At 35.1% G+C, this 27,918-nt stretch overlaps 1 long non-coding RNA gene across 2 annotated transcripts in view; it reads left to right on the top strand.

Moving 5' to 3' along the window:
• The window catches only part of LOC111768689 (uncharacterized), a 43,404-nt gene extending 23,393 nt beyond the window's left edge, over positions 1–20,011 (top strand). Inside the window, exons 5-8 of one of the 2 annotated variants that reach the window (XR_011428001.1) lie at positions 7,984–8,093; positions 9,477–9,714; positions 18,532–18,651; positions 19,247–20,011. This is a non-coding gene — a long non-coding RNA (uncharacterized lncRNA). The remainder of the gene's footprint in view (positions 1–7,983; positions 8,094–9,476; positions 9,715–18,531; positions 18,652–19,246) is intronic. The other variant, XR_002801162.2, reaches the window with a different exon arrangement.
• Positions 20,012–27,918: the final 7,907 nt, after the last annotated feature.

Raw genomic sequence — 27,918 nt, 5'->3', positions numbered from 1 at the left:
ACTAGAAAAACCTGACGTGTCTTTGGAACCATACAAAGGAAAACACATGCGTACTGTAAAGACCGAAATGAAACTTCTGCTAAAGAAGCAAAACAACTTTGGAGTATTGACAGTTAAGTTGTTGCTAAACTCTGAGAACAATTTTCATTAACTATCAGGCTAAAGGAGCTGTTTTGAAACAGAATAAAAGGACTAACCATGCTCAGAAGCAGCATGGTGATTGTCACACCTAAAGATTTACTCCCAGATATTTCATATCTTTCCCAATGCTTGACAGCTTCTTTAGAATGGTAAGAGCAAGCTAGACAGGAAACAACCTCAAACTCATCTTTCTGCTATATGGGGCTGTGTTTCAAAACACCTGAATTAATTCTTATTACTGCCATAGCAAACTAGAAAACAATTTAGTGACTTAAAACAATATCAAACTATTATTTTGTATTTCTGGAGCTCAGAAGTCTAAAAGGGGTAGGCAGAGCTGTGTCTGGAAGCTTGAAGGGAGAGGCCATTTCCTTGCTTTTTATAGAGACTGCCGGCATTGCTTGGCTTGTGTTTATACATTACTTTGAACTCTGCTTTCATGGTAACATTTCCTGTTGGACTCTCCCTCTCCTCCTTGCCTCTTTTCCTTATAAGGAACCTTGTGAGTACACTGGGTTTGCTTAGATAATCCAGGATAATCTCCTCATTTTAAGATCCTTAATTTAGTCCCATGAGTAACCTTCATAGGTTCTGTGGATTAAGACTTGGATTTTTTGGGGGGTCATTCAGCTCACCAGGCCTTCAGAATATTGTGCATCTCAAACAGTCAAGCATCTTTCATTCTCCATTTATTTGAAGAATAATATAAGGGAGGAGAGTTTTTTCCTTTATTCATTTTATGTCTCCATAACAAAAGACAGATTAACATGAGAAAGAATTCAAATTTAAGTACTACATGACACAGGAGCCCTCATAAAGAAATGAAGACCCAAAGAAGTGTCAAAGCCTAGAGTAACCAGTAATACGGGGAGACAAAAGGAAGATAAGAACTATTTCCCTTGGTCTCAACTTCCCATCCTTGATAAAAATCTATAGCCCAGAAGGAAAACTTGATCATGCTCTGCTCTTGGCTGTTCTTCTTCTCCTAAACCATGTCAGAAAATTGCCTTTTAATCTTAGTGGCTTTTCTCTATAATTTATGTGGACTTGTGTGGATGTATGTGTGCGTTATTACAACCTAAAAATTTAACCAACCAAACAACCACACAATCTTTCTTCAACCTCTATCACCCAAGGCCCTTCATTTCTGGCTCTTTCTAATAAAAAATACTCAACTATTTATGAGATTGAAACACTATTAAAATAACTCCTAACAAAGTGTTTAAATTGTTCTCCCAAAAGTAGATTGGCTTAGAGTTGCACAATTAATGTTTGTCTTGCCTAGGAGATGTCGTAACTAATATTGAATAACTTGAATCATGTTTCCCTGCTTCACTGGTAAGAATAACATATCCAGTCAGTGCAAATCTCCTTCATGAAAGGTCCTTTTTCATTGTCTGATTGCTTCTGTAAAATCGGTAAGTGTAAATGAGTAAATGAGTAAATATATTGTAGGTAATGGGATCCGGGTTTCTCATTGTTGGAGAAACAAGTTGCAAAGAAGGAATGGGAGCCAGGAGGGCTAGTGGATGGATGGGTGGAGAATATAGAATGAGCCCTGTGGTGCTGAATTGGAGTCAAGTGGAATCAGCTTGAACTCATATTTTAATATACTGTTGTTGTTTTAATAAATATTAGATGTAGACATTAATATAGATGTGTATACATGGGGTTAATATACATAGATATATTTCCTAGCTCTGCCCACTGAAAGGGACTAGATACAGTGTCACCCCAGTAGCAATGAGCACATCTAGCATCCAGATCTTGATTTCTACAACCATTCTCCAAAGAAGTGAACCAGGGCTCCTTGGAGAAGTTGACGATTCCCTGCGGACATCGAGAGTATGCAAGATGAGCCCAGAGCATGTTGCGGTGACAGAAAAGAAATGCTAAAAAAAATAAGAAGAAAAATTGAGTTATACTGAAAGGGCATAGGAGACAAATTCAAAGTGCTCCCAATAGCCAAAGCCGGAACAATTTGAGCAACAAAGTAAATAATAATAGTATTGGGTTATAATCAACTAAAATAAATATCTATGAATTCACACTGGTATCAATAAATAACTCAGTAGAAAAATAAATGTGGAAGAAGGGGCACCTCTTCCTTACAGAAGAATTCCAATTAAAAAATAGGAAAAGAATGAATGAACTAAAAAGTCACTATTAGAACACTTGCTACAGGCAAGCTCCCCTAATAGATGCTAAAATTAGTGGGCAAATATAAGGTGCAGCAGAATAGTTGCAGTCTCAAATTTTCTCCCCTAAAACAAGTCTGTTAATTATAAATGGAAAAACAGTAATTTTACAGTGGAGAAAATCAGGCACAAAAAATCTTCAGTAAATACTGAGATGATTAAATAATAACTACACATTAAGATAAATCCAATTTATCCTTAATAACTTTTTTGTGTGTGTGGTGAGGAAGATTGTCCCTAAGCTAACATCTGCTGCCAATCTGTCTCTTTTTGCTTGAGGAAGATTGTCACTGAGCTAACATCTGTGCCCGTCTTACTCTACTTTACATGTGGGATGCTGCCACAGCATGGCTTGATGAGTGGTGCTAGGCTCACCCCTGGGATCTGAACCTGTGAACCCCAGGCTGCCGAAGCAGAGTGCATCAACTTCACTACGTGACTGGGCTGGCCCCCTTAATAACTTTTTTAAAAAGTTATTTTCTCTGCTTAATGGATTCTGAGTGACATTTTTGTCAATTTTTCTTTAGGTAATAAGTTTTCTGCATGAGTATGGAAACACCTGTTCAATCAGAAAAAAATAGAATATATACGTATGGAACCATGATATTCAGTAGATTCATATTTGTGTAAAATATTTATCACATGGACACTGGGAAAAGAGACTAAGAAACAAATAGTGGGGGGGGGGAATAAAGATTATGGAGCTGTTATAAAATGAAAAAGGAAGATATAATTCCAAAGTTTATCTAGGGTAGTGATAAATGTGTATGTGTGTGTGTTGGTGGGTATTTAGATTGGAAAATTTAGTATATTTTTCTTCCCTGAGAAGACATTTCTTGTGATGAGAGACACAGAAAATGAAAGGACTAGGGTTAAATGGACTGAACAGTTTTTCAGAAGTGTTGAGAGAACTTAGAATTTATGACGCATGTGGAAATGTCTGCTTTAGCAAAAAGAAAGCATATTTTCCCTGGCATAAAGGATAAACGAGAGATAATAGATGAAGATAAAGTGTGACTGGAAAGGGAAGCGGTAGTTAAAACCCATACAGGTTGCACAATCCCAGAAATATTGAGGCTAAATCATTGCACATTTCAGAGCGGTAGTCAGGAGATTGAAGACTAGGGAAAATATTTAGTAAAATATTCCCGTTAAACATGGGAAATAGGTTTGAAAAAAGTTTAAATTCTGCACAGGAAAGCTTTAGTTGGTTCTCTGTACCATTTCCTCAGTCTGAATACATCATCTATAAATATTGTCAATCCCAAGGCAGAGATGCCTATTTTGTGCACAAATATTTACTGAGTTTTGGCACAGTTCTTGACACGTAGTGGGAGCTTGGCATACAAGTTTGCATGAAAAACTGACTAAATCACACAAGATGAATTAAGGTGAATTAATCTTCCTTACTGCAGATTGAGTAGCAAAAGTTTTGCTTAGAAAAATTCCAATGTCCTAAAATTCTACTGCTTTTGGAATGGTGCCTGAAGATGATAAACACTGTGACTACTAAAATCCAGAATGGATAACTTGATTTCTCTTTTCTATAGTGATGGTGAGCTATCACTTCATTTAATTATCTATTCTTATTTTTACCATGATTATGGCCTTTATTTCCTTGATCTCTTCACATTCTTTCAACTTACTAATTTCTTTGTTCACTATGTATGTTGTGAACATATGTATAATTATTATATAATATTGCAATTTATTATTTTAAAAATTGTATTTATCTCTTCTTCATGTTTTGCTAACTCCTGTTTTCACTAAAACAGGACTACTTAGATTTTTTTCCCAGTAATTTTATTGAGATCATAATGGTTTATGACATTGTGTAATTTGGAGTATACATTATATTTATCAATTTTTGAATATACTTCATCGTGTTCACCCCCAGTAATCTAATTTTTATCCATCACCGTACGTATGTGCCCTTTACCCCTTTTGTCTACCCCCCAAGTCTCCTCCCCTCTGGTAACCACTAATCTGTTCTCTTTATCCATGTATTTGTTATCTTCCACATATGGGTGGAATCAAGCAGTATTTGTCTTTCCCTGTCTGACTTATTTAGCTTAATATCATACTCTCAAGGTCCATCTATGTTGCTGCAAATAGGATGATTTTGTCTTTTTTTTGTGACTGAGTTCCATTGTGTGTATATATATATATATATATATATACACCGTATCTTCTTTATCCATTCATCCATGGAAGGGCACTTGGGTTGTTCCCATGTCTTGGCTATTGTGAATAATTCTGCAGTGAACATGGGGGTGCATAAATCCCGTTGGATCGTTGATTTTGAGCTCTTTGGATAAATACCCAGGAGTGGAATAGCTGGGTCATATGGTATTTCTATTTTAAATTTTTTGAGAAATCTCCATACTGTTTTCCACAGTGGCTGCACCAGTTCGCATTCCCACCAGCAGTTCATGAGGGTTCGCTTTTCTCCACATCCTCTCTAACATTTGTTGTTTTTTGTCTTGGTAATTATAGCCATTCTGACCAGTGTAAGGTGGTATCTCATTGAGGTTTTGGTTTGCATTTCCCTGATTATGATGTTGAACATCTTTTGATGTGACTATTGGCCAGCTGTGTATCTTCTGTGGAGAAATGTCCAGATCTTTTGCCTATTTTTTAACTGGGTTGTTAGTTTTTTTGTTGTCTAGATATACGAGCTCTTCATATATTTTGGATATCAACCCCTTATCAGATATATGGTTTGGAAATATCTTCTCTCAATTGTTAGGTTGTCTTTTTGTTTTCTTGATGGTTTCCTTTGCTATGCAGAAGGTTTTTGGTTGGAAGTAGTGTCATTTGTTTATTTTTTCTATTTTTTCCCTTGACTGAGGAGACATGGTACTTTAAAATACGCTGCTAAGACTGATGTTGAAGAGCGTGCTGCCTATGTTTTCTTCTAGAAGTTTCATGGTTTCAGGTCTTACATTCAAGTCTTTAATCCATTTTGAGTTAATTTTTGTGTATGGTGCAAGATAATGGTCTACTTCATTCTTTTGAATGTATGTGGCTGTCCAGTTTTTCCAATACCATTTATTGAAGAGATTTTCCTTTTTCCATTGTATGTTCTTGGCTCCCTTGCCAAAAATTAGCTGTCCATAGATGTGTGGGTTTATTACTGGGCTCTTGTTTCTGTTCCATTGATCTGTGTGTCTGCATTTGTGCCAGTACCATGCTGTTTTTGTTACTGTGGCTTTGTAGTATATTTTGAAATCAGGGAGTGTGATACCTCCAGCTTTGTTCTTTTTACTCAAGATTCCTTTGGCTATTTTGGATCTTTTGTTCCGTATACATTTTAGGATTCTTTGTTCTATTTCTGTGAAAAATGTTATCAGATCTTTGATAGGAGTTGCATTGCATCCATAGATTGCTTTAGGAAATATGGACATTTTAACTATGTTAATTCTTCCAATCCAAGAGTACAGGATATCTTTCCATTTCTTTGCGTCCTCTTCTATTTCTTTTAGGAATGTTTTATAGTTTTTAGTGCATAGGTCTTTCAACTTTGGTTAAGTTTATTCCTAGGTATTTTATTCTTTTTGTTGTAATTGTAAACGGGATTGTATTCTTGGTTTCTCTTTCTTCTACTTCATTGTTAGTGTATAGAAACACAACTGATTTTTGTATGTTGATTTTGTATACTGCAACTTTACCTTAGTAATTTATTATTTCTAAAAGTTTTTTAGTGGATTCTTTAGAGTTTTCTATATGTAAAATCATGTTATCTGCAAATAGTGACCGTTTTACTTCTTACTTTCCAATTTGGATCCCTTTTATTTCTTTTTCTTGCCTGATTGCTCTGGTTAGGACTTCCAATACTATGTTAGATTAGAGTGGGGAGAGTGGGCATCCTTGTCTAGTTCCTGTTCTTAGAGAATAGCTTTCATATTTTCTCCATTGAGAATGACATTAGCTGTGGGTTTGTCATATATTGCCTTAATTATGTTGACATACTTTCCTTCTATACCCATTTTATTCAGAGTTTTTATCACAAATGGATGCTGTATCTTGTCATATGCTTTCTCTGCATCTATTGAGATGATCATGTGATTTTTATTCTTCATTTTGTTAATTTGGTGTATTGCATTGATTGATTTTCAGATGTTGAAACTTCCCTGCATCCCAGGAGCAAATCCCACTTGAACATGGTGTATGATCTTTTTATTGTATTGTTGTATTCAATTTGCTAGAATTTTGTTGAGGATTTTTGCACTGATCTTCATCAATGATATTGGCCTGTGATTTTCCTTTTTTTGTGTTGTTCTTGTCTGGTTTTGGTATCAGGGTAATGTTGGCTTTGTAGAATGAGTTAGGAAGCCTCCCCTCCTCTTCAATTTTTTCAAAGAGTTTGAGAAGGGTAGGTATTAAGTCTTCTTTGAATGATTGGTGGAATTCACCAGGGAAGCCGTCTTGTCCCGGACTTTTATTTTTTGGGAGATTTTTAGTTACTGTTTCAGTCTCCTTACCGGTGATTGGTCTATTTGAATTGTCTATTTCTTTTTTTTTTCAGTTTTGGAAAGTTCTGTGATTCTAACACTTTACCCATTTCTTCTAGATTGTCCGATTTGTTGGCATATAGCTTTTCATAGTGTTCTCTTATAATCTTTTGTATTTCTGAGGTGTCCATTGCAATTTCTCCTCTTTCAATTCCGAATTTTATTTACTTGAGCCTTCTCTCTTTTTTTCTTGGTGAGTCTGGCTAAGTTTTTCAGTTTGGTTTATCTTTTCAAAGGACCAGCTCTTAGTTTCCTAGATTTTTTTCTGTTGCTTTAGTCTCCATGTTGTTTGTTTCAGCTCTGATTTTTATTATTTCCTTCCTTCTACTGATTTTGGGCTTCGTTTGTTCTTCTTTTTCCACTTCTTTTAGGTGCACTGTTAGATTTTTTATTTGAGATTTCTCTTCTTTGTTGAAGTAGGCCTCTATTGCTATAAACTTCCCTCTTAGAATGACTTTTATAGTATCCTATAAATTTTGGCATGTTGTATTTTCATTTTCATTTGTCTCCAGGTATTTTTTGATTTGTCCTTTGATTTCTTCATTGACCCAATTGTTATTCAGTAGCATTTTGTTTAATCTTCATATCTTTGTGGCTTTTCTGATTTTCTTTCTGTAGTTGATTTCTAGTCTCATACTTTTGTGGTCAGAAAAATGCTTGATATTATTTCAATCTTCTTAAATTTATTGAGACTTGTTTTGTGGCTTAATCTGTGGTCTATCCTGGAGAATGTTCCATGTGCATTTGAAAAGAATGTGTATTCCATGATTTTTGAGTGGAATGTTCTGCATGTATCTACTAAGTCCAGCAGGTCTAAAGTGTCATTTAAGACCAATGTTTCCTTATTGATCTTCTGTTTGCATATTCTATCCATTTGTATAAGTGGAGTGTTAAAGTCCCCTACTATTATTTTGTTGCTGTCTGTTTCTCTTTTTATGTCTGTTAATAATTGCCCTATATATTTAGATGCTCCTATGTTTGGTGCATAGATGTTTACAAGTGTTCTATCCTCTTGTTGGATTATTCCCTTTATCATTATGTAGTGCCCTTCTTTGTCTCTTGTTACAGTTTTTGTTTTAAATTCTATTTTGTTTGATATACTTAGAATTTTTAATTCTTTCAAATTTAAGCTTATAAAACAGCAGTATACATAAAGATGGAAAATGACAAAAGTAGTATGCCTCTAGAAAATCAACATTGCAGTAATTTTCCTGAATATACTTCCAGAACATAACTTCAGGTAATGTCATATTTACTCTTGTGAAACTTAATCATGTTTGTTTATTTATTTTTATGGCAGGCCAATTATCTTAAAAATATTTATTCAATAATAAATATTTTCTTCATTGATTTGATACACCACATTTGTCATATATTAAACTAGACTTTTCATTTTGGGTGTATTTTTGGATTCTACTTCTTCCATTCAAGGGTTTCTTCCTCAATACTTACCCTTTTAAAAATAATTATAGCTTTATAAGAAATTCTAGTAACTATAGAGTTAAACGTTTCTTAAAAATGTAATTTTATATAATTTTAGTGAAGTTGTGACCAATCCTCATAATATGTAATTGGTATCTTAATTGGTCTGCCATTAAAGACACAGACTAATGTAGAGAGAATAGCATTTTTTTCCCACAGTGACTCATCTTTGCTTCAAATTATATTTTTTAGTACTGTTTAATGTTTTCTAGTAAAATTTTGAATTATTCCTCAGGTACAGTACACTTCTCTTTTTTTCTCTTACATATGCTTTTTTTTTCTTTTAATAATGAAATATTTTCTTTCATTTTCTATTTTTACCCAATATATCTCTAGGAAAATTAACACATTTTTATCTTATAATTTTGTGGTTGATCATCTTATTGAATAATCTTATTGTTTTGACTGGATTTTCAAATTGTTCTCTGTCATTTTCCTCATGTGCTATTTCATTAAGTACAAGTTTTAGATTCATTTCTATAAAAAGTTTCAACTGAGTGTTGTCTAGCTGTTTCTTTAAGTAAAAACTTTCATAAAATACTAGAAAAAATTTTCAGTTGACAAAATAAAGAATTATATTTGGCAAGAATAAAAACTTCAGAGACGATTTTCAATGATCTATGGATAGAGTATAGATGACTAAAGAATGTAATTTTTCAAAGAAAAGGCATTCACTTTATATTTCTTATAAGAGTACCTTTTAATAAAAGATTTGACTCAACTTTTTGCTAGCAGTTTCTTTTCAAAGTAGAACATTTGCACGCAGATACTGACATCTGGTGGTTATTTCAGTTTATAATCTGGTAGATCTTCAGTATAGTATTTCTAATGTAAATTGAAGGAAAGTAAATAAAATGTACAATAAGAAGAACAGTATTCTAAATTTATAAATATAGTAAAAAAACTTACTTTGTTTTTATATTCTTGCGAATCTAAATATAAGGAAAATGTAACTGATTTTGTTAGACTTAGGAAATTTATTCTGAACTATGTTTTCAGTTTGTAGAATATGTAGAAAATTATTTATAACTCATCATATCCTAGTGTCTAACATTATGTTTTGCACATCGTAGATGCTTTGTGATTATGGTATTTACCTAAATGATATTCTGTGTCTCAGGACAGCTAAAATTGTTTCTAGGTAAAAACATCTTTAGATAGAAGAATTGACTGAAAAAATGGAAATACTACACGTCTAGCAGTGCTTTCTTATATTAGGAAAATCTTGAGAGGTTGGGAGAAAATGGACAATGGAGTTTCACTAAAGTATAATATTCCAGAAGCAAGCGTATCTTTTTTTGTGTTTAACTCTGAAGAAGTAGAGTATATGAAGCAAAGCGCTTTATTTTTGGATGGCTGGTCCTGCTGCATAATCTCAGGTGAGCCCAAAAGCCCATCAAATAGTTGCTTAACTTGATATGCTTGAAACTGTTGTGCAACTCAGTTTTGGCACTGTGGCATAGCAAGGATTTATTAGTCAAGGCTAGATCTTAAGTTTAGGGTTTTATTATATCTTTTTTATAATAATAATCCAGACACTTAAATGCTGAATAACCCCTCCCCATCCTACAAAGGAATGATCCTAAGGTTCTAAGCAACTCCAACCTTGAAAGTTTCACCTTCCCTGGGAATGCTAAGACCGTGGGCCTTCCAGTTCATCCACACCATCTTATTTCTTGATTTCATGTGTTTGCCACAGTGTGTGTTTGTGAACTAAAAAAAAAAATTCTCGAATTCGAGTCATAATTCTTACCTGTCTTTAGGTATGAACTGATTTTGTGCCGCGGCCCACCTCTCACATCTGATTCTGAGTATTAAATTTATTAAGTTTACAAGGTCCCAGACTTATTAATTTGAAAATATAGGCAAATTCAAGAACCATTTATGTAAACCCAGCTGTACATTGCGCTTCAGTTTCATCCTATCTAGGAAAAGGTGTAGGGCTAATTTAGTGATTCATCTGTTCTTAATGTGTATTTCCAAATTGTCAGTTCAAATGAATTCCTTACTCTTTAAAAGTATTTTTAAGGATTTTTTTATCTTTCTTTCAGTTTGCTTTTGAGTATTTTCAATAGGTTTTATCTCTTTTTATTGTTGTTGTTTTCTTCCTTTTCTTTCCCACTCCCTTTTCATACTTATCTCTATCCATCTCTGGTTTTACACCCTCTCTTCTCCTTCCACTTTCCAGTGTTGCTCTATATGGTAAGGAGTGAGTTTAAGAAACATATCTGAGGGGCTGGCTCTGTGGCCGAGTGGTTAAGTTCGCGCGCTCCTCTGCAGCGGCCCGGGGTTCAGATCCTGGGCGCGGACATGGCACCGCTCGTCAGGCCACGTTGAGGCAGCGTCCCATATCCCACAACTAGAAGGGCCTGCAACTAAGATATACAACTGTGTACGGGGTGGGGGGGATTGGGGGAGATGAAGCAGAAAAAAAAAAAGATTCGCAACAGTTGTTAGCCCAGATGCCAATCCTTAAAAGAAACATATCTGACGTATCGGCCATAGTTGCAATTTTAAAATCATTTCCTTCAGGACTGAAAATCACCAAAAATTTATCTAGTTCTACTTTCTTTTTTATACATGTATGAAGATTTACATCCAGGAAGATCTAGTAATTGGGCCAAGGCCACTTGGACATTTGTCCACTAGATTTATCATCTAATTTGTCCAGCAAATTTTTGACCCTTATTTCTTAGGTAGTCTAGCCTAGTAAAACCATAATATAACCATTTTTTATGCCTCAGAAAATTATTTTCACTCACAATTCAAAGTGAGGCTTGTCATGATGAACTTCTATTTTAAGGCTGGTGAATTTGAACTCCTCTGTTTAGTAGTTTCCTTGATTTTAAATTTGCTCTCTTTGAACCAACTTATTTCTAACTCTAGGAATGATAAGTACTTGAATGAGATCTTATCTTTTTAGCTTTTATTTTTTAGTATTGCCCCCCCCCCCCAAATATTTCCTTTCTCTGGTGTGCAAATCTGAAAATCGATTCAGGGAGTTAAGGTAGTTGGAAAGTAGATGGAGTGGAGACAAGATAGATAACCCTCATAATTTTCTTTTCTTTCTTTTTTTGTTTTTTGGTGAGGAAGATTAGCCTTCAGCTAACATCTGTGCCACTCTTTCTCTATTTTATGTGGGATGCCACGACAGCATGGCTTGATGAATGGTGCTAGGCCTGTGCCTGGGATCTGAACCTGTGAACCCCATGCTGCTGAAGCAGAGCATGCAAACTTAACCACTATACCACCAGGCCAGCCCCATAAACTCTCATAATTTTCTTAGCTTCTCTGTTAGGAGGCACTGTTAGACTCTGATCTTCTTCAGTCAATGAATCCAGTGGTCCTTCTATTTAGAAATTTTTATCTAAATTTTTGTCTTTACTTTTATCCATTCTCTTCTTCTCATTCATTTTGCCAACTTTGTCCTAAGAGCTTACTATTTGTCAGGTTGTGTGATAGGTCCGGACAGAACAAATGTCAAGGCTCCAGCCCTTGCCTTTATAAAGCTCACAGTCAAATTTGGAAGAGCTCTGTCTTTGAAATTTTCCACTTCCTCTGCTTTCTTTGTGGATAAAACTTTTCATAATTCTTTCCATTTTTAAAAATTTCTAGTGTCTCTGTCTCCATCTCTCTCCTTCTTCCTCAAAAATCTCTCTTTATTCATCCTAAAATTTAATTCCTTGCATACTGCTTTTCTTCCTCCATATACTACCTTTGGGTGATCTCATTGACTCTCATTGTTTCAACTACTAATTATATACCTCTTTTTTCCAAATTTATTTGTCCTTCTAGACCTCTCTTTGCAGTCTAGGATTAATTAATCAAACCGTTTGCTTGCTGTACAAACATGGACAACACACAGGAGCTTCAGAAATGTCAAAACTGAACAAATGTTCTTCCTCCCAGGGCCTGTTTCTTCTGTATTTTCTCTCTCTGCTGGCAGCACTATTTGATCTGTTAACACAACCTAGGACCTAGAAGTCATTCTTGAATTCTCTTTTTCCCTAATCTCGTCCTGTGATGAATTATCAGTTTCCCTGATTGTACTCTCCATGTATTTTTACAATCAGTCTAACTCCTCTATCCTTATTACATTTGCCCTCCTTCAGATCCTGATTCTTTCATAACTAAATAAACCATAGTAACTGCTTCTTCCTTTCTTTGTTCCCCTCACATCTGCCCTTCTCACACATGTTAGAATGGCATAACAAGTGCAATTTTAGGTAATTACCTAAATACTTTAATGGCTCAATGTTTTTATTGGGTAAATCTCAATCTCTTTAATCATATATACATAATACAGAATATTTCATAAACCAGTGCCTTATACTTTACACTCCAATAACGTTAAATTGTTTTTGGTATCATATACTTCTTGTCTGCATCACGTGTTCACGTCTAAATGCCTCTAAGTGTCTCCAATTCACTTGCCTCGCTCCTGTTTATACGTTAAGATATCTACCAGTAAGGCTAAACTGGCGTTCCATGTTTGGCTGGGGTTAGCCTTCTGTAATTTCCTAGTGCTATCTGTGTCTTGTTATCTTTGACCTTCCATCGTGCATCATAATCAGCTTTTATCTATGTCCTTGTGCCCTCCTTCCCCTATATCCATTTCTAATAGACTGTAAAATCTGTAAGGATGAGAATGTCCACTACACGAACATGCAAGACAGGCTATCAACTATTCCATGAACAAAAATTTGAAATAATAACATTACATTATAGTTGGTAATGATTTATTATGTATATATTTGAAATATCAATCTGATCATGCCACTTACCCACTTAAAACTCTCCACCAGCTCCTGCCTATACTTAATTTGTGTGCCTTAAGAATCTCCTTGCTCCAGTTTTTAAGAGCCTTACTCTTTCTATGCAGAGACTACTACTTTTTTTTTCCCCGAGGAAGATTAGCCCTGAGCTAACATCTGCCAATCCTCCTCTTTTTTCTGAGCAAGACTGGCCCCGAGCTAACATCTGTGCCCATCTTCCTCTACTTTATATGTGGGACACCTACCACAGCATGGCTTGCCAAGTGGTGCCATGTCTGCACCTGGGGTCCGAACCGGCAACTCTGGGCCGCAAGCGGAACATGCACACTTAACTGCTGTGCCACCGGGTTGGCCTCTCTATGCATAGAATGTTCTTCTCCCAGATCTGCATGGCTTACTCCTTCACTTCCTTCTGACCTTTGTTCAGATTTTACCTTATCAGAAAAATTTTTACCAACTTTGGTCATATTCTACTTTTTTTCCCATGCTTTATTTTGTTGATGGCTTAATTCAGCCTGATATATATTAAATATTTTTTTATGCATCCCCTTTAGTTTATCAGGCTATAGTGCCATAAGAATTGGGGTTTTATATATTTTGTCCACTGCTGTATTCACAGCACCCAGAGTATTATGGATTTACTGTGATAAATGTATGAAAAAATAGATTCGTCTTTTAATTTCTCTCCCAGGTTAAAAAAAGTATGATTTCTGAAAACTTTTTACAGAAAACATCCTAACACTTTGATGTTGGGATTTAAGATTCTGGTATGTACACTTAGGGAAGAGCTATTTGGGGCCGCTATGGTAGTCTCTAAAAATATCCGTATTAATTTGTCTATGTCCTAAACTTATACATAGGATTTTTCCTACTTAAAGAATAACAAGATTATGTGGAGCTTTGAATAAGACTGAGGCTATTAATAAAACCAAGAGTTACCACATGGAATAAGAAATAGTCCATGCTCTTATTAGACCTACCATATGACTGGAGACGTAGGATGTATATACAAATAGACATGAGAAGAGATTTAATATTTACTAAATACTCAGTACATAATTGAGATTTACATACTTCATTAATATTACTTTCTTAATTCTTGCTACTACCTCCTATGTTGGTTGTTATTATACTCATTCTAATTTTGAGTATCAAAACCAAGGTTCAAAGAGATCTGGAACTTAAACGAAGGCCCCATGGCTCATAAATAGTAGAGCAAGGTCGAAAAACGGAACATGTAATACAAAATCACTGAACACGTTGCTTGGCATATAGGACATTTGGGATTATCCACTTATCGTTGGGGAGTTTAGATTCAAAACACTAACTTGAAGCCCTACCATACCCATTATTATTAATATTATTATTAATTATTGTTGTTATATATGTTAGAGCTACCCAGTTACCCTCATAAAAACTGGAATTTTATGTAACATCTCTAATTCTTTTTTCTAGAAATTATTTTCAGTATTCCTCTAGATGGCATGTATAAAATAACTAAAAAAAAATGAGTATCAACAGAGATTTAAGGAAAGGCTGAATCCCTAAGCAATAAGATTTAGAGAAGAAATAAACAATTATAAAATAATAGATTAAAATTAGTCTGTTATCAGTATTTATCTGTTATTTGTGTTATTTATCTGCAGATAGTCAGAAGTAGATTATACCTAGATTAATATAAATGTCCATAGAATTTACTAATGGAAAAAAGCATGCCAAAATTTATTCTAATTCTTTTCCTAGCTACTTTTTAATTATGGAGATATTGACTTTATGTCCAAAGACATGTGGAAATAATCTTGATTGAAACTGTTTTTAAACATGATATATATTTGGAAAAATAAGATATAATTATACATAAAACCTCCTTGGTCATTAAACACAGGTCATTTGCCATAGCAAAAATAGTATAATGCCAGTTAAGTAAAGGCATACTACCGTTTTCTTATTTGAGGAAGGGCATACTCTGAAATAAACCAAACAATTTCGAGTTTCCATGTTTATAGCTGTATTAATTAGCTACATATATGGATAGCTATTTAGAACATTTGACTATTATTTAAAGATTAAAAAAAAAAAAGCATCAGTGTAATCATTCCAAGACACAGTTTAACAAAGACAGTATTTTCCCTGTAAGTAATCTATTTTTTTTTTTTTTTTGAGGAAGATTAGCCCTGAGCTAACTACTGCCAGTCCTCCTGTTTTGTTGCTGAGGAATCCTGGCCCTGAGCTAACATCCGTGCCCATCTTCCTCTACTTTATATGTGGGATGCCTACCACGGCATGGCGTGCCAAGCAGTGCCATGTCCGCACCCGGGATCCGAACCGGCAAACCCTGGGCCAGCAAGAAGCAGAACTTAACCACTGTGCCACCAGGCTGGCCCCAGTAATCTGTCTTTATCCAGGGTGCTTGGGGCTTACTTCAATTAAATTGTCTATCAATATCCTGCAGTAAAGTAGTCATATGAAGAAAACTTGTTTTAGACCCTCAAGAATAGTTCTTTTTCAGCAGCCTAAGAAACATTGAAAAATAAAAAGTTTTTATTGTCCTGAAAGCACAGCTTCCTGAAATCTCCTTTCTTGAAAATTTTACTACCTAATTCAAAGTTGATAGTGTTAAAAAACAAAATCCAACTGAGTAAATTTTAAGGATTTCATTGGCTCTATTTAGTGATTCATGAATTGGGTGGCGTCCAGTCTAGCAGATAGAGAGGAGCTCTGAGGAGCTGTACAAAATAAAGAGTTTTGGAGGCAGAGGGAAGTGGGAACAAGGAAATTCTACTAGGCAAAAAGGGGGCTGGTTATTGCAAGGTTACTTTCCTCTAGGGGATTGCGGAGATCTATCAGGCAGATTACCTAACTAGTACTGAGCAGGCGATTCCTGATTGACTGCTTTGAGATTCTGTTTCTGGCAGAGCTGAAACTATAATTAAGTCTCCATTTGGTGTTGTGGGGCTTACATAAGTGACTCCGCTTTGAATCTGTTGTCTTCTTTTTAACAATAGGTAGGGATTGCTTCAATACTAATAATGCCTCATTGAGTAGGACTACAATCATGTGCCACATAATAACATTTCAGTCAAGGACTGAGTGCATATATGGCAGTGGTCCCATAAGATTGGTACCATATAGCCTAAGTGTGTAGTAGGTTATACTGTTTAGGTTTGTGTTAGTCTGCTCTGTGATGTTCGCATAATGACAAAATTGTCTAACAATGAATTTCTCAGAATGTTTCCCTGTCATTAAGTGACACATGACTATTTGAATTCTCTCACTCCCTTAAGTTTAGGATCATAATCAAGCAGTAGTTATTCCTGCTACTGCAAGTACAGGGATGTGAAATTGTAAATGGAATATTAAGTGATGCGTAGACAAACAATGGTCATAGAGGATGAATGCAATGGAGAGGCCAAAATGAATGCCTAAAACTTCTATTGCTATGCCAAAGAGGGAGGTTGCTTTGAACAAGCTGGTTTTTCGTGCTATGGAACAGGAGTATAAATCCAGGGAGGCTGGCAAGGTGGGTAAGATACTTACTCTTGGAAAATGGGTTGGGAAAATGTGGTATCTTTGGTGATCACGGCCAACTGGTTTGGGGAATCACCAAAGAATAGCACTTAGCATGTTGTAGTATATCAGACTCTGCGTGTGTCTGCCTTTTCACATAGATTGAAATTCTACATTTCTCAGGAACTTTCTTTTATTTGTCTTCTCCCATAATTAATCCCTGTTCAAGAATTCTAAATAGTTATTATTGGGATTAATGCAGCTCTTTTCTGGTCAGTCACCCTTTGCATGTCCAGCTGCTTCAACAGAATGATCAATTTTGTGTGGAAGCTACATAATCAAAAGAACCAAATTTCAGTTATTTTTGGCTCTTTGAAATGCAGTGTAGTTAATTGATTGATTGTGCAAAAATATGTTAACATGACTTCAAAATCCTAATAATCCAAGTTCTTGCTGATTTGGGTATGTCAGCATGAGGTATAAATATTAGTTTCTGTACAGTAAGTTAAATGAACATTTTAATATTGTATTTACAATGAAACAAAGATAGGCTCAATTATAATCTATTATTTATGTTATTTTTCAGGTGAGATCAGTGTAGCATAAGTTCTAAAATGATTTTCAGTAAATTAATAATTCAGATGGTTCACGGGGGGAAAAAAGCATTTGCAAATGCTTTTTTTAAAGAGAGAAACTATTTTATAACTGATTAAATGTGCTTATATATGAAATTGAAATATGTTGATATATAATTAATGGTATGGGGAGTTGTCTACATGATACCTAGAATTATATACCAGACAGTGTACCCTGTTTTGTCTCCTTAAATCTTCTCATTATTCCCTCTATTTGGAGGCAAAAGTTTAGATAAGGAATCTGTGGCTTAGAATCACCAAAGTAATGCATTCCTTTTATTAGAAAAAGCATCTAAAAATGATGTCATGCCTTCCTATTAGAAATGAACCAATATGGGGGCCAGTTCCATGGCCCTGTGGTTAAGTTTGGTGCACTCTGCTTCAGTGGCCTGGGTTTGCAGGTTCAGATCCCAGGTGAGGACCTACACCACTCATCAGCCATGCTGTGGTGGCAACCCACATATAAAATAAAGGAAGATTGGCACAGACGTTTGATCAGGGCTAATCCTCATCAAGCAAAAAAAGGGGAAGATTGGCACAGATGTTAGCTCAGGGCTAATCTTCCTCAGCAAAAAAAAAAAAGAGAAAAGAAAAAAAAGAAATTACCCAATATGATCTTCAATTTTACAAAGAATTTGTGATAAGTAGTTTTACTTTATTTTATTTAATTTACATTATTTTAATGGTGACATTTCATAACCAGCTACAGTTATTCTAAGAAGTGAAAACTTCCTAAAACATCAGAAAACAGAATATAGAGTGAACTCTATGTGATCTCATCTGTCATCTTTCTCATGTACATAATATGAGGTTAAAAGTCTAAATTCAACTCATCTGATGCTAGAAAATCTTGGTTGTATTCATCAACCAACATTTAGTGTCATTGTTGAGCCATGTGAATAATCTGGCCTTTCAAGATTGTAGCTATAGCATAGACATTTCTAAACTTAAACTCTCTACTTAGAAATTTTCAAAAATTTTCCAGATTTTGGCAATTTCTTTGTTTTTATTCCTTCACATAACAGTTACACCACAAAACTGATCATATTTTTCCTGTCACTACCCTAAACGCTTCATTTCTAAAATTCTGCTTTCATTTAAAAAAAAGTCTTGAGTAATAGTATCTACCATATATAGTCATCTAAGCTAAAAAACTGGGTTTTGTTCTCAATCATTCCTATTCCCATTCATTCATTCCCTTAATTATCTAAAGTTCTTAATTATTTCTCTAGATACCTGAAAAATTCATTTTCTTTTTGTTGTTCTCCCAGTATTCTAGAAATATTCTCAAGTCCTCTTCTCTTTCTTCTCTTCCTGACAAACTTCTCCTTGAGCTTCAAAATTCAGAGCATATGTTTACCATTCCTCAGGAAACCTGTCTTGACTCTCCCATGTAAAGGTAGTTATTTGTCTTTTGTTTATACTGGTATTTTAAAATGTCAACTATTATATAATTTCTAATTATTTGCTTATCTTACTTGATTGTTCTTAAATTTTGAAAGTCATTGACATCTTTGATATCTGATGAAATCTATGAACCCTCTCTCCTGAAAACTGAACATATGTGTAAAATCAAGTTGAGTATAATTTCAAAAGATTCCAAATTTGTCAAAACTTGTTAATGTAAGCCAATGTTAGCACCATACCATGCATTTCTTGAGAACATTGAATATGTTTTGTTGATTTTGAATTGCCATTGTATGGTGACTATTTTTTGAAGATGTGGAGAAACTTGTCAAGTAATGGCTACTGGGAATTTTAGTGCACTCATACAATACGCTTCCTAGGAACAAAAAGTCCAACCAATCTTTTCCTGCATATTTTTCCAAAATTTTATAAAATTAAATCTAATGGCTAAAATAGACTAATAAATAGTGACACAAGCACATACTATAAAAATATTTTTCGTGCACTATTGTGTAAGTTACATGGTAAGCATTTATTGTTTATTGTTTATAACTGTTTCTCAGATCTGCTTTATTGTTTTCAATCAGGTTTGCAAATATGAGAGGAAAAGTTAAATTCTGAGAGGGCATTTAATGGAGCTTACACCTCACCTCTATTCTAAGGTGCAGAGGGAAGTCTGCATTTGGACGCTTGCCTTCCTGCGGTATGAGCTCAGTCTCTTTTGTGAATGACAGCATTTGCAATTTAAGTCCATCTGGAACACCTCAAGCATTCAATTCATTTATTAACTTATTACCAAGCTTGGCATATGCATCCTCAGACTATCAGTGAGGCAGAAAGCTTAAATGAAATTAGATAAACAGACTTTAATACAACAGTATGTGTATTAGAGATATTGAAAAGAGCTTCCTGTATTTCATTTTTAGGAGTGTCCGTCTATTTATCTCTTTGATGCCAGATTAGTATAAATTAGCTTTACCCAAACTTTGCAGCAGATTTTGACCTCTATTGATAAAAAGGAATGAAATAACTCTTGTGGCCAGAAGAGGGAGATCTTGTAAAAATATCTGTAGGACAAGTTTATAAGAATTTTGAGATTTGCACTTAGATCAGTAAAAAAAAATGATTAAACTTTCAGAAGTTTCACTTTCAGAAAGTTAATGCTTTCTATAATTAGATCATTTCATTTTTCAAGATACTTCTTGGGAAAATGGGGCATAGCAATGTACTTTATCCTAACTTTCATATATAAAGTATTATGGTATATTAGTAACTTTTTATTAATGATAAAAACTTGAAATATTAAAAATGAAACAGTATTCTTAATAAATGCTATTGGTCTTGTTTGTGGAGATTTGTCTTTATTTTCTTTAAATTCATTTGTTTGAATTTAAATCCTTTGTATCATTAATTCCATATAGAGAACATATCTAAAACTGACACAGTGGCTTATAAAGAAGAGCAATTTTAACATTGGTTATTAGTCAATAAAAACCAAATCTATGATAGATAGCCCAAAAAAATACACCTCTCTGGGCACCTATTTGGGTTACTATACCCATTCTCTTTCTGTCACAGACCTACACACACACGCACACATACACACTCACTTGTGTGTATACATATGCATATATTTTTTATTACAATGTGAAACCATTTATCTTTGCCTCTCTTGACAGGTTTAAAATATTTGAAAACAATCACAGATGGGGTATTGATTGGAGGGCTTTACCTAATGAATTTGTGAAAAGATTAGAAGAAGTTCGTCACTGGTTATTAATCTTTTCCCACAATCAATTCATAAAATCTAGGAATTGGCATTTCTTTTGTTTTTAGTACCACCAGTAACGCTTGTAAATTTCCATAGGTATTATCAAAATATATGCCTGTCTGTTTTGGACAGGGTCCGATGCAAAAGAATATTGATATTATCACCGAATATATGTTCAGTCGTTGCCCTATGTACAGTCATGCGCTGCATAATGACGTTCTGGTCAGTGATGGACCGCGTATACGACAGTGGTCCCAGAAGATTAGTACCACATAGCCTAGGGGTGGAGTAGCTGTGCCATCTAGGTTTGTGTAAGTGCATTCTATGATGTTCACACAACGATGAAATCACCTAACAACACATCTTTCAGAACGTTTCCCCATCGTTAAGCAACACATGACTGTATATGAGTCCGTTTAACAAAGCTGAATGATACATTTCATCACCTGAATTATTAGATCCAGCCTTTACCGGCCGTTCTTTTTCAGAACCAGCATGTGCGTTCCTCTTAATCTCAAGTCAGCACCCAGATCTCCGATTGAAGATCAGCAGTACGTGTTGTCATGGCCGAACTTCTCCATCCTCTTCATTCTTCTTTCTACTGGAGACAGTTGCAGAGACTGGCTTGCTTGTGATCCTGGACTCCCTTGACTTCCTGGTGCAGGAGCCCTTGTTCAAAATCTGTACATGAAATACTGGTTAGAGTATTTGTAGTTCTGGAACCTATGTGGCCTTGCCCCCTCCCTACCAAATCCCAGCCTTCTCCACAGAGAAGCAGCGCATTGAAATCTTCCTCACAGGGCTCTTAGGATGTGACAATAGACTTTTTTTTCCCACACAGTTTAATTTAGTCTTCACTGAATCATGCTAAAATACACATCTGTACATCACTAAAACATTTTGCAAACTTCCTCCAAAAAATGATCCGTATATTTTTTTATCATTGAATATCATTGAATGATATCAATGAATATCAAAGATCTCTCCTTATTTTCAATGTCACACATCTAGTTTTCAAGTTAAAGCAATAAGTATTTATTTCTGTAAAAACATTCACCAGAATACAGAACAGAAATATAAAATATAAGAATGAATACTTTGTGGGGCTGGCCCCGTGGCCGAGTGGTTAAGTTCGCGCGCTCTGCTGCAGGCGGCCCAGTGTTTCGTCGGTTCGAGTCCTGGGCGCGGACATGGCACTGCTCGTCAGACCACGCTGAGGCAGCGTCCCACATGCCACAACTAGAGGAACCCACAACGAAGAATACACAACTATGTACCGGGGGTCTTTGGGGAGAAAAAAAAAATAAAATCTTTAAAAAAAAAAAAAAAAAAAAAAAAAAAAAGAATGAATACTTTGATATCAAGTGTGGGTGACCTAACTAAAATCCATTCCTCTCTCTCGTGGAAGGAGAGGGAAGTAACAGGAACACTCAGTAGGATGCCACTGGTATGATGTTACCTGGTGCAACACAAGACTGTCCATCGACAAGGGATATATTTGTATTTAATAAAAGCATGAATGCATAAATGAGCTTGATGAACCACATAATCAGCATACTAGTCATTTTGTGAGAAGTAGAGAATTCCACCACTTGTAGCATTTAATTTTTTAAGCTAGGAGGTGGAGACAGAGGTACTCAGAGTGCTTTATACCTAGTTTGTATCTGAAAAGTTACATAATAAATATAATTGGGATTTTTGTCTATAATTTTGAGATGTTATCTCCTCTATGTCTTGCAGTTGCCTTAAATTTGCATGCAAAATTTACTTTTACATTTTCAAGATCCACTTAAACGAGTCCCCAATAAAACGTAATGGACACCAATCTAATCTGTAAATTGGGAATTACATCTCCTTTGTCCAGTTTGTTTTGACAAATTAAGAAAAGGACAATACAAAGATGAAGAGCAGGGGAGTCTGTCATTCCATTGTGGAAGAAAAGATGCAATGCTACTTTTTAAAAAATGGACTTTGTTTGTCTGTAGGGATTTTAAAGATGTTTTTTTCCAAAAATTTACTCAATCTCACTGAGCCATCTGTGTCAATACCTTTGTTTATCTAATAGAATAATCTAATAATAGAATAAAATGAACCACCCCATTGTCCCTAAAAGCGTAACTAGTTATCGCATTGTTTTATAATTTTTTTTTTAGGAAGATTAGCCCCGAGCTAACATCCATGCCCATCTTCTTCTCCTTTATATATGGGACGTCTGCCACAGCATGGCTTGATAAGTGGTGTTAAGTCTGCGTCCAGGATCCAAACGGGCAAACCCTGGGCTGCCAAAGTGGAATGAGCGAACTTAACTGCTGCGCCACCAGATGGGCCCCTGATCTCTTTGTTTAGAAAATATATATTCTCATGGAGATTCCACAGGATTTATTGGAAACCCTGATGACCATTGTTTTTTTTTTTCTACTTAAGAAATATTCCTTAGCTGCTATATCTGCCAGTCATATTAATTATTATTCCAAAGGCTAGCACAGTTTCTCCTGGTTAAGAAGCATATGTATGTCAGTTCCAGAGTCTGGTGACTTGTAAACTTCTGTATGTTCTTGACTGTGTGTGTGCATGTGTCTGTGTGTATAACAGTTTTGTAATTTGTTGAAGTAAATTCTGGTTTCTAAATAGCCCTCCTCCTTCCCTCTTGGCTAGTTTAGGCAGGCGTTGTAATATTTTTCCTCCAGTAACTACAAATATGGGAGGTGACTGAAGTTCAGTGAGATTCAAAGTCATGGAAATAAATCATTATTTCTTTTTATAACCTAGTATTTCAATCAGGTTGGGAGGAGGAGTGATCGAATTAGCTACACAAGTACAGAGCAGTAAAATAAAATGTAACACACTTCTTCCCTTATCTCAGATATCAGCTAAAATTCAAAGCCAGTATTTTTCTAGTATAGAACATACTTCCTAGAGGGAAAAGTATTTTATGTGACAATTGTTCTGCGAAGAAAAGCATTCATTGGCAGACTGTGTTTTTGAGTGTGTGTGTCAGCCCTAGGATTGACCTATCTGATAACTGGGTAGCTTTCCAAGATGATTTAACAAGAGATCAAATGTATATCAAGTGAAAGAGAAGTATATTTTATTTGTAAGTTCCCTTCAATAATTTCTAGGGCTGGGACTATCTTAACAGTTAATTGTTCATTCTCTTAGTTTATAGCAAGTTGGTTCAAACAGCAACATTAAATTCAGCTTTCTAAGTGGTGGTTTTATTTCTGAAATGCATTTTTTTCAGCATAGATTCACTAGCATTTCTAAAAAGTTATTTTTCTCAAGACTGTATGGCCCTACCAGCTCTAGGCTTTCCATTAATAAAAGATGCTATGTTTTAGTGAAAAGAACACTTGTTTGATTGGAAAGATTTATGCATTGGCCTTTCCTGATTTACCACCTACCAGCCATCAGACTTTGAAGGAATCCATTTATATCTTTGCATTTCTCGTCCATCATTAGAACTAATTTGCCCACAGTTCCCATTTTTATTTATTAAATGTGGAAGTATGCATCAGGTACGTTACAACAACAACAAAACTATACAAATATGTGTCAGATGGTACAAAGCCATGCATGAATTTCTTTGAAACATGACATTTGGGTCTCTAATCTAGGAGATTCTAACTAAATTGATAGGGACATGCACATTTACTGATCATGTATAGCACCAAAAAAAAAGAGAGAATGAAAGAAAAATGAAAGCCTATGAATTCCTTAATGAACTTAATAAGGTTCTATGCCTTTGTGAAGTTAAAGAAACACAGTGAATTTGACTCAGGAGGATGTTTGTAACAACTCTTCATTCTGATTACTATTTTGTACACTTCTTACCTTCTGTTTTCTCTCTTTTTTTTGTGTTATTTGAGTGACTTATTTTCTTACTCACAAATTTGTCAAAACAGCCTCAATTCTCTCATTTCCCTGAGGGGAGAAAGTAAAGATAATGTATCATTTTTTAACTTGCTCAATTATATTTTAAAATACTTCTTGTTTTGGGGATTATAATTTATCTTACATTTATAACTAATAGTTGTAGCTTTACTGAAGCCAACCATTTGGCCTAAAGTTACTTAAATTCTACTATCTGCCTTTTTTTGTGTATTTATAAAAGTTTATTGTTAATGATACAGTTTAATTTTCAACATTCTTTAATTTTAGTATGTGTACTAAATTTGAAAGGTGTGGTATTTGTGTATCTATGAAAATTATCTGTATAGTTTTATTTTTAACCCAATATACCAAGAAAGGTATTTAAAGGAGAAACAGTATATAACAGAATTGTCAATGTGGTTTATCTTTTTTTTTCATTTTTCTTCTCTGTCAGACAATATTCTGGTTTTGAATAATATTGTATAAGCTGGGGTTATTTAATTACAACGTTGTCTGTTTAATGCTTGCATTATTAATATCATTTAATGGGAAAGGAATAAATTTAAATCAACACAAAAATTGTATGGCTGATATGAAAGTTTAATGTAAAATTAAAGTATTATGCTATTTTCCTTAATAGTGATAGACCAAACATCAATACCCATGTCTAAATCTGTAGCTACAGCTATCTATATCCATATGAATCTAAACACTTTTAATCTAATATCAGTTGTAGCAAAGTAAATCAGTTTTAAAGCAAGAAAAAGAAAAAAAAGCTACAATAGTAACCACCACTGAAGACCTATAATGTGCCATGCAGTATAATCAGTGAAAAACAGCTGACTATAGTGCCTATAAAAGCAATCCAGATTTCTTATACCCAACTAAGATTTCATAGGCCTTCTTTTGTTAATGAATGCTGTCGATTGTTCCGCTGTAGGTGTTCTGCAGACCATACTTAAAAAACAGTGAACTATTATATCACGTAGAGTCTGTGTACATTCACATAAATTGACTCATTTAATACTCATAACAATACATCTTTAAGTTTATTATTAGTATCCTACTTTTTACAGATAAGCAGACTGAGAATACGTTATTTTGAGAATTTTATGCAATCACAGACCTGGAAATGGCTGATCCATGACTCCAAATAAAGTCAACTTGACTTTAAATTAGATAGTTATTTAAACTATACAAAGTGTATATATATATATATTTTCTGAATAGGGACAGATTGAAGTGTTCTATTCAAGTAAAAATCAATTGATAGACTTGAAGTTTCAAGGGTAATGTGGTGATAACAAGGAGTGTAATATGTAATGAAGGAGAGAATGGCAGGTTTTTGGAGCTAGATGTACATGTGCAACTTCTTTTGTTTTACAGAGAAAAGTTTTACATAGGAAGAGTTATTTAAGCCCTTAAAAAAATGAAAGAAAGTTAAGGTGGTGCAAGTATGACAATGTTAACAGAGCCACAGGAGGAAGAATTTAGACCACACTGCTTCCTCACCGTCCATTTATTCATCCCTGTTAACTCTCTTTATTCCATCCCTCTCATTGACTATTCCAAACGGTTTCCATTCTTCCAGTTAATTTCCCAAATGAATTTTCAATACAGTGATGATTCTAAACAAAAGGACTTTATTTCTGTTTCTTCTTGCTTCACTTTTTAAAATCTGTCTTTGAAGAAATAGTGTTCTATTCACCATCTAAGATATGACATCTGTATTCCTGATGCTATTGATTTTTATTGCCCCTGTTTTTGGTGTATTATTTGCATTTCTAATCTTGCTCTCTCTCTTGCTTTATTTTGGTCTAAAAATATACAGTCACTCTTAGGATTAGGATTACTGCAAATAACACTGACCTCAAAAGAGAGGCTTAAATAAACTAAAAATTCTTAAAGAACTTTGTAGTTAGGCAGTCGTGGATGTCAAAGCTGCTCCAACATGTCTGGGACCCAGGCTCGCTCTTTCTTCTTGATCTGCTGTGCATGGCTTCTTTTCCCAAGGTCACATTATGTTCGGAACAGCTCCTGGTGTTTGAGACATTGCATCTACATTCCAGGCAGTATGACAAAGAAAGAGGAGAGAAGGCAGTCCCATCTTTTTAAGGTGTTCCAGAGGTACAAATGTCACTCAGTAGCATCTCATTGGTGATAACTGGGCACATGGCCACAGCTGTAGAGGGCTGTGTGGTGCAAGGATTTAGACAGGTTTTGGAGTGCTAAGTTTAACATCTGTGTTTCTTTACCGAGGAGAAATGGAAGAATGGATACTGAGGGGAAGTTCCAAGTATCTAACCATATCTTCCAATTTGTGGTGAGAAAATATTGAAATCTCTTAACTGGGTATGATCTCAATCCCTTTCTTCCTTTCCAAACCTTCCCAAGTTTGTTTTTGTTGGGGGGGGGGAATACGGAGGGAGATTAGCCCTGAGCTAACTACTGCCAATCCTCCACTTTTTGCTGAGGAATCCTGGCCCTGAGCTAACATCCGTGCCCATCTTCCTCTACTTTATATGTGGGATGCCTACCACAGCATGGCTTGCCAAGCATTGCCGTATCCGCACCTAGGATCCGAACTGGGAAACCCTGGGCCACCGAGAAGCAGAATGTGTGAACTTACCTGCTGCGCCACCGGGCTGGCCCCAGGATCTTATTTTTTTAATCAAGAAACTCAATAAATGCTTGAATTTCATACTGATGTTCTCAAACGTTCTTTATGAAATGTGTCCATATCTTACCTAATAAATTAGTGCAATTGTTCCAATAAACAAAGGACACTGTTAGAGGATATAATTCTATATTTTTCTGCTCCCACCTTCCTTGTGGAAGGCTTCCAATTCTTTTTTTTTTCAATTTTGCTAACATCTTGACTCTTTCTTACTATATGAAATCTCTTTGAATCCTGATGCAGAAAGAAAGTAGCTTGAGCTTTGCTAATTTTGATTTCAAAAGCAGTTGTGTGGGCACATTATCTTTCTTCTTCCCCATTTTGTAGATTTCTATTTAAGATCTTTACATTTTTCTAAGCAAATTTCTTTTCTTCTCTTGCTAAATCAACATGCCTTCTTTTGCTTTTTTTTTTCATTTTGAACACAGTTCCAATTCTGAGTAAAAATATAAACTGCTCTTTAAATTCATTTCATTCTTCACTATATCTCTGTGCAATCTTAAGTCCAACTGACAAAGTGTTACGAGAACAGGATTTTTAAATTATCACTTAGCCCTTGGGTTTATAATAATTACAGTGTTTTTTTTCTCTATCTTAGCTTAGTGGTACGATATCTCGTGGTATCAAATCTCTGTTCTCCATTGTCTGCACACTGAGCAGACCCACCCCACGGTGATGTTGATTTATCCACAGACTGTGAGTTTCTGAAATCCACATTGTAATCTGGGTGAATGTCAGAGCTCATTGGAAAACATGGAGTGGGAGGTGACTACAGGAGCCTCGGGGAATGCCACAAGGATTTCAGAGGTTACTCTTAGACAATTCCTTCCTTGAATGTTGGTCAAAGATACAGAGAAAAACATTGCAGCAGGCCAGGCCCTATGATGCTGCCCATGAATGTCTTAGGCTTTACATGTTCCCAACATCACATATTAGTACTC

This window comes from Equus caballus, chromosome 17, assembly GCF_041296265.1.
Source record: "Equus caballus isolate H_3958 breed thoroughbred chromosome 17, TB-T2T, whole genome shotgun sequence".
Taxonomy (NCBI): domain Eukaryota; kingdom Metazoa; phylum Chordata; class Mammalia; order Perissodactyla; family Equidae; genus Equus; species Equus caballus.
The sequence above is the reverse complement of the archived record's forward strand: the minus strand, read 5'-3'. Positions and strand labels throughout refer to the sequence as shown.